A 7,968-nucleotide genomic window follows, 5' to 3' on the forward strand; every position below is an offset into this window, starting at 1 on the left:
CCTCTCCCCTATCCTGTTACTAGCGAGTCATGGAACCCAGTCCAATCTCCTACTATAAGTGAGATACGAGACCCCGCCCACACTCACTCCATACATATCTCAGGCCTTGCCCCTGCTCTACTACTAATGAGGTATGGAACATTGTCCATACTCTGCTATTGGTGAGATACGAGACCTCGCCCACACTCACCTCCTTACCAGGCACATACATGCATCACACAGACAACAAGTATACTCTATCATGCAAACCATTCCTTGGGCACCCGCCTGACATTGGACCTTGGTCCTTAATATCATATAAGCAAACAGTGCCTAGGGCTAACCATCGGGTCTTCCTACTCATAACTACATGGGCCGCCATTGTGGCCGTAGACCCATTCACACAAAGGGAAACTCACCTCCACTGTTGAACTTTTGCTGGTAACCCTCTGACTGTTGACCGACAATTCTCTGAACCGCTGCTCCACTAGCTCCCCAAGCTACCAATATCAATATACATAACACTTAGATCCAAACAGAACTATAGAAGCCAACTAAGTCCACTCTTGTCAAAGTCAAAGTCCTGGTGAAAGTCAAACTCCTTGACTGACTCCACTCGTCGAGTCAACCCGTTGACTCATTGGGTCCTTATGCTCTGAAACTCTCACAATACACCTCAACTCGCCGAGTCACTCCGCCGACTCGTCGAGTTCAACGATCTTTGAGTCCCATCCTGTCCAACTCACTGAGTCACCACTCAACTCACCGATCTAAGTCTTAACCAGAAAAGGTTGAGGTTCCGCGATCCAACTCGTTGAGTCCAAGAACAAACTCGAAAAGTCCACGGAAATCTTCAACAGACTCGCCGAGTTGTTCTTCCAACTCGTCGAGTTCTTGCCTATCTCCATCCAACTCGCCGAGTCCACCCATGTGACTTGCTGAGTAGCTTCAGTTCTTAATCCATACAGTGGCTTTTCGAGCCATGCAGGGGCTCCATCTTGTAGATCCACTCTTCCAAAGTCTATTCCTCACGTAAAGTTGCAAACTTTATGTGAAACCAAGGAGCTATAGGCTTAAAACACTCTAGGGCTAGGGTTTGGGGCAAACATGCTTTACCAACACACCAAAAACTGATACTTTATGGGTCTGTGGGCCAAGATACACCTAGATCTGAAGTAGCAACCTCAGATCTGGACTTCTAACTCAAAAAGGCTCCTTATCATACCAAAATGGCCCTAAAACATCATCCATGAGAAGATCTAGAAGCAAGAAAGGCAAGGTGACAGATTGTTACCTTCAAACTGATGCTCACAACAAAAGGGTTGGATCCTCCAGCTCCTTAGTGGTCAAATCCTCCAAATCTTCCTCTTGCAAATCGCCAAACTCACTTTCTTCCTTCTCTCACTAAACTTAGAGTTTGGAATCGTGTATAGCAGCTTCCGGCTGACAAGGGGGACTAAGGAGAGGACATAAGGTCCTTTAAATAGGGTGCAAACCCTTGGATTAGGGCTTTCCTTACTCAGACCAGACTCGTTGAGTCCACTTGCCGACTCGTCGAGTCGGTCACTTATTCTATAACCCGGATCCCGCTTCGACTCGTCGAGTTCACCTATGGACTCGACGAGTTGACCCCTTGACTTAGGGTTTTCCTTTCTTTTCTTAGTCTTTCTGGTTCTGGGTGTTACAACTCTCCCCCACTTAAACTAAACTTCGCCCTCGAAGTTTCTCTACGGCCAATCTCCCTACAATATGCTTTCAACACTCTGCTTGATAGACCTATCACCCACTGACTACCTTCGCTGGCCTTCCGCCCGATCATTCTGACTGACATTAATCCTTGCGGATAATATTCTCGGGTTAACCCTAACCCTGACCATCACAGCGAATGGTTTAGATAATCCTTCGAGTAAAAGATTCATCCCTGCAATGGTTAGACTCAAACAAGAGCTACACAACAGGGTCAAACCCTTCCCTCTGAGATTATCCAACCCTGCTGTGAGATGTATAGCACTCCCCGATCAAATAGTTGTCTTGCACCGTAGCCTTCTTACCCTCACTGCTACTAACTGAAAATTTCGGTTGCCCCTTATCCGCCTTCCGGATGAACCAAGAACACTTTGGTCCCTACTAATCTATCAATATATGGATTACCGGACTCCTACCGGTCGCTAGTCCCATTGTAATCTCTCAGTCGCTCCCAACGACTTCCGGAGAAACTTTGGCCACCTAATACTGCTCCATCTATCCTGCCACTCTGGCGCTACAAGTCCTGGGATCCTCAATCCCCTAACTTGACCTTAAGGTCCTTACCAAGTCTCACCTGTGCTACTAAAACTCATGGGCCTCGCCCACGGGTCTCACCCGACTATACTACTGAGCAACCGTGCTCTCAGGTCTCATCTATACGGCTACTTACCTACGGGCCTCGCGCACGGGTCTCAGCCAACTACATCCTGGAGCGACCTCTCCCAAGGTCTCACCTTTCTAGGGCTATGCAGGCTAGTTCCATACTATTCTCATTAACTATCCATTCCTGATCCTTACCTTGATCACTAGGAGGTAAGGGCCTTGCCCAAACAACGCTAACTAGGAGATACGGGCCTCCGCACACTCTCCGCTAACTAAGATGCTAGGGAATGCTACGGCTTACCCGTAGTCTTACAACACCTTCTATGCTAACTGACCGCTAGTGAATGCTACCGCTACCCCGTAGTCTTACAACACTTCCCACTACTAACTTGCTGCTGGAAAATGTTGCGGCTCTCCCGCCGCTCTACCATGCTCTACATGCTGTCTCTGCCACTGACCATTAACACGTAATCATCCCATGCTAATCGTTGTCAAAATCGTCATTCCGACTCACTCGAGTCCTGCAGGCGATCCTCCATCCTAAAATTCCAACCAGTTACTAACTATCTTGATTATATGAACTCTCTGTAGGGAAGTTTCTCAAACTCCCAACCTTGAACTCATCAATCCATCCATCGATGTGCTACTTCTTTTCCTTCTCAGAGGTCATGTACTCATTCTGGATCTGTGTGCTCTTACCCCTGTACTCTCGGAGGGTTCTCCCCCACTTTGATCCTGCCTACCTCATTGCTCAATGCTTGAGAAGAATACCCAATCTTCTCTGCTATACCGCAATCAATCTGCTGAAGAACCGAGCTTGCCATAGCTAGGGATCTAACCGATCCATCACTCAATAACACCTTTCTGAATCCAACGGGTCACTACTGAGTTCCTCACAAGCATGCTATAGTTACTGCATCCTAAGTAACCAGCTTCCATTGGGCACAACCACTGACTACCATTTTAATATCCAAGGTATGTAGATGGCATATAACTAAATTACAAGCAAGCTGCACGATTCTAAAATACTTATGCCAATAATGATGCAGAACCATAACAATATAATCATGAATGAAGGAATCAGAAAACGAAAGTCGCATACCTGCGACGTCCGGCGCTGCTCGCATCTCCATGGTAGTCATCTGAAAATCCCTGCCTCCTACCGCAGGCGCCTCTACTCGGCCCTGGCGGCCGTCTGTGATCCTCAGAGCTGCAGGGGCAGGTGCTATCACCCGTCCTGCCGGAAGCAAACTGGGGCACTAGGCCTTCTTGTGGCCCCGCTGACTGCAGTGAAGACATATCAAGTCTGATCCTTGCGAGGTGGTTGCAGTACAATCCCTGCTAAAATGACCAGTCCTACGGCACTTGAAGTAGCCCGAATCTCCACCACTACCACTCTTACATGCACCCTCGTGCGTCCTGCCGCACCTCCCGTATCGGTCATGGCTGTGGTAATCCCTCGATCTCGAATCTGACCCCTTGGGCCTTTTTCCCGAACCTGTGGCTACCTGAACCTCCTCCGGCTTCCTCTTTCGGATCTGCTCCAAATCAATCTCCCTCTCTCTAGCCCGAGAGATCATATATTCCAACGTCTTACAGCCGGACCTGCTGACGAACTCCCTGATGTCAGCCCTCAACATCTCGTGATATTGGGCCTTCTTCATCTCCTCATCCGCGACATATTGCGGAACAAGAAGGGCCCTCTCCTTGAACTTGGCGGTGATCACCGCCACAGTCTTGGTAGTCTGCGTCAAATCTTGAAACTCCTATGCCAACTGCTGCACCTCAATAATCGGTGAAAACTCAACGCTGAACCTGGCCATGAAATCGCTCCATGTCATCGCATCCAACGCGGCATCATCACCAATGGCATGACCGACCTCCTCCCACCAATCCCTCGCTATGTCATTCAGGAGACAGGAGGCGAGTCTGACCTTGTCCCCCTTGGGACACCGGCTCGTACGGAATGCTTTGGTGACATCAGCCAACCAACTGCTACTAGCGATGGGGTCCCTAGCCCCATGATAATCTAGTGCTCTGCATGCTCTAAACTCTCGGAATGTCAAAGTACGCGCTCCCATCAAAGCCATCATCTCGGTATAGAAGGCTCCCAGCCTCTCATCCAAGATCTCCAGTATACCCTCCTTGATCGTGCCAAAGATCACAAGAGTCTGATCTAGGATACTGTGCGTAACCTCAGCTGATATCAACTCCCTCATCCGCTCCTCGAGCTGCTCGGCTCCTGAACCCGAGCCTGATCCCTCTCTGGCGCCTGATCCTCGCATTGGTCTCTCACGCAATGTCACCATGCTGAAAACACATCACCATAACTATCAGGATACTTGTCACTGCTGAGGGATCATACACACACACTACAAGTTTCCCGGTCTCATCTCGGCCTTTCCTGAATTGAGTACGGATGTAACATCCCAAAATTCAGGTAAACCAATTTAACCCTTCCATTTTGTCAAGTTGTCAAGATTGGTCCCTTGAGAGAATTCTTGTAGCAAATGAGTACGCTGGGCGTACTGGGGAGTATGCTGCGCGTGGGCGTACCCAGGGTTACACTGGGCGTAACGGGTCCAGATGCAAACCCTAAATGTTTGTTTTGTGCACTATTTAAAGGATGCTAAGGCTCATTTCTATGCCTCCATATCAGAGAATGAAACCCTAAGGGAGAGCCTTCCATCGTCCTTAGCTTGAGTGTGTGTGTTTTGGAGCTAAAAGTGTCTTGGTGTGTTAGTGAAGAAGAAGGAGAAGAGCTTGTGGAGGCCAGGGCGTGAGGTGCAAGTTTGGATCTGAGATCTACAGAGAAAGGATCATCATCTAGAGGTATAAAGTTCAAAACTTTCCTCTTTATTTGGTTTGATGTTGCATGGACCATTTCTAGGGTTAAAAGTCCCAAATGTGGAGACTTAATGAGTGTAATGTACTCCATGGACCTAGATCTATCCCATTTCAGTGATATTTGTGTTAAAGATCCATAAAGTTTCCATCTTGGTCGTTGTTATGAGGTCATGCTCGAGTTATGAGCTTTCTAGAATTGGGAATTGGAATGTTATGGGTGTTAGTGACTTGTCCAGCCATGCAAAGGCTTAAAGTCACCAACTTTATGGATTAAGAGGCTTAGAAATGGTCAGATCTAGAAGTCGGACGTTGGTCTTAACTGTTTAAGACCTCAAGAGCTTAGAGTCTGAAACTGGGAGTTACGCAGGGCGTAATCCCAGTACGCACGGCGTAAGGGGTCGCGCACCCCGTTTCTGTGAGGACACCGGGTACGCCCAACGTACATGTTTGGTACGCGCAGCGTAACCCAGAGAGTTGACTTTTAAGGTTTGGTCAACTTTAGGGTTTTTGAGCCATGAGAGGGGTAAAATGGTCTTTTACCCTTCTGAGAGTACTAAGAGAGGGAATAGTCTAACCTTGAGAGATGTATTGATTTAGAGTGTTTATTTCATATGATTAGGTGGAGGCTAGACCAGATTTTTACAGAGTTTGAGATTATCGAGTTACCCGAGGTGAGTCTTCTCACTATACTTTACCTAGAGTGGTAATTAGAGTTATGTGATAGAGTATATTGTATGCTTTTGCATGATGTGATTTCTATGTGATTTATGCTATGTATGTTACATATTTTACAGAGTTAGGACCGGAAGGTCCACAGAGTTAGGGCCAGAGGGCCCACAAAGTTATGGGACTGGAGGGTCCCACTAAGACACATTGACCAGAGGGTCAAATAGAGTTATAGCCTTGAGTGGCTAATATGTTTTGTGTGTGGTATTTTGGGGAACTCACTAAGCATTTATGCTTACAGTGTTGTATTATGTGTTTCAGGTACCGGTGAGGATCGCAGGAAGGCGCCGGCTTGATCAGTACACACACGAGGAGTTTTTACATATTATGATCTTGGGATGTGATGTTATGGATTGTTGTGATACAATGATATTTTTTATAACAATTATGAATGAAAGTGTGATTTTAAATTGTGAAAAATTATTTGAAAATTTTGGGCGTTACAACGGATCCTCTGTTTTCAGTAGTACAGGCCCATACTACCTTCCGCATCTATCCGTACTTTCCTCAAGAACTGCTTCGACTCCACCAGGTCCCTTTTTTCTACTATTACAGCTCCCAACACTATCTCATCGTAGGCTTACCCTAGGGAAACTTCGGACTCCACCCAAACTAGTCCTCAGCTGCTAAAGGCCTCTTTGCGATGCCAATTAGCCATCACCTGAATACCATCACATGTGTCGAGGCTCAAATAATCCTTCGAGTAAAAGACTCATCCCTACAACGGTTACACTCAAACGAGAGCTGCGCAATAGGGCCAAATCCAACACTCTGAGATTATTCAACCCTGATCACATGTGACGTGACGTATTCACCTAATAGCTAACTCCCATCACTCAGAATCCCACAATGCACAAAGCAAGCAACATTCAGACAAGGGAATATCTAACCATAACATACTCAAGCAATCAAAATCTCATATCAAGAATCTGTACTAGCATGCAACATAATCTCATACACTCAGGCATAACCTAAACAGGCTACCCTACTACTGTCTAACCAGCACTATCATGCAGCTCAAAGCACATATAACAGGCACATAAGGCATCCTCCCTAGATCCTTAGTCCTAATCTAGCATGCTGTTCTACAAACTGATAATCATAACATAAACTTGTATGGGTATTTTGGGGTACTTACTTGAGCTCGGCTGATTGCATGCACCACACCCTTTTCTCTTATCAAAGTTCTTTTCTTTCTGAATTCTTTTTGATTTTCTAAAACTGTTTTCTTTCTCAAAACTCTTATACAAAACTTTTCATTTCATTTCGAAAACTTTTATACCAATCCCTTAGTTTGAGTTCAGACACACCCGAGAGTATGTCCGAACCCCTCAAACCAAGGCTCTGATACCAACTTGTAACGTCCCAAAGATCCGTACCAAAAATTTTTCTTTAAATCATTACCAAAGCCATATTCATGAAAACATATCATAAGTCATAAAATAAATTCAGAGTATCATTTCCAAAACATATTTTCATTATCAGAGTAAAACATCCTAGGCTGACTAATCAATGGTGTATATTCCTCATGTAAAGTTGCAAACTTTACGTGAAACCAAGGAGCTATAGGCTTAAAACACTCTAGGGTTAGGGTTTGGGAAAAACATGCTTTACCAACACACCAAAAACTGATACTTTATGGGTCTCTGGGCCAAGATACACCTAGATCTGAAGTAGCAACCTCAGATCTGGACTTCTAACTCAAAAAGGCTCCTTATCATACCAAAATGACCCCAAAACATCATCCATGAGAAGATCTAGAAGCAACAAAGGCAAGGTGACACATTGTTACCTTCAAACTTGATGAGATTAAAACAATAACTTTTAATCTATAAAGATCGATTAGATCGTGAACAAGTATATGAATATGAAACTGCAAGAACACAATATAAATAACAAGGCAGAACGCAATAATAAGAACAAACAGCTTGAATCAAACGTGTCGAATGATTAAACAAAATCCTTAGAAGAGCTCGATTAAGAACATCAACTGTAAAGGATTGGAAGATTACAAGAGAGCAATATCGTAAACTCTGAAATGCTAAAACAGAAATCTTGAATCTTGAC

Source organism: Lactuca sativa, chromosome 9 (genome assembly GCF_002870075.4).
Source record: "Lactuca sativa cultivar Salinas chromosome 9, Lsat_Salinas_v11, whole genome shotgun sequence".
Classification (NCBI taxonomy): Eukaryota; Viridiplantae; Streptophyta; class Magnoliopsida; order Asterales; family Asteraceae; genus Lactuca; species Lactuca sativa.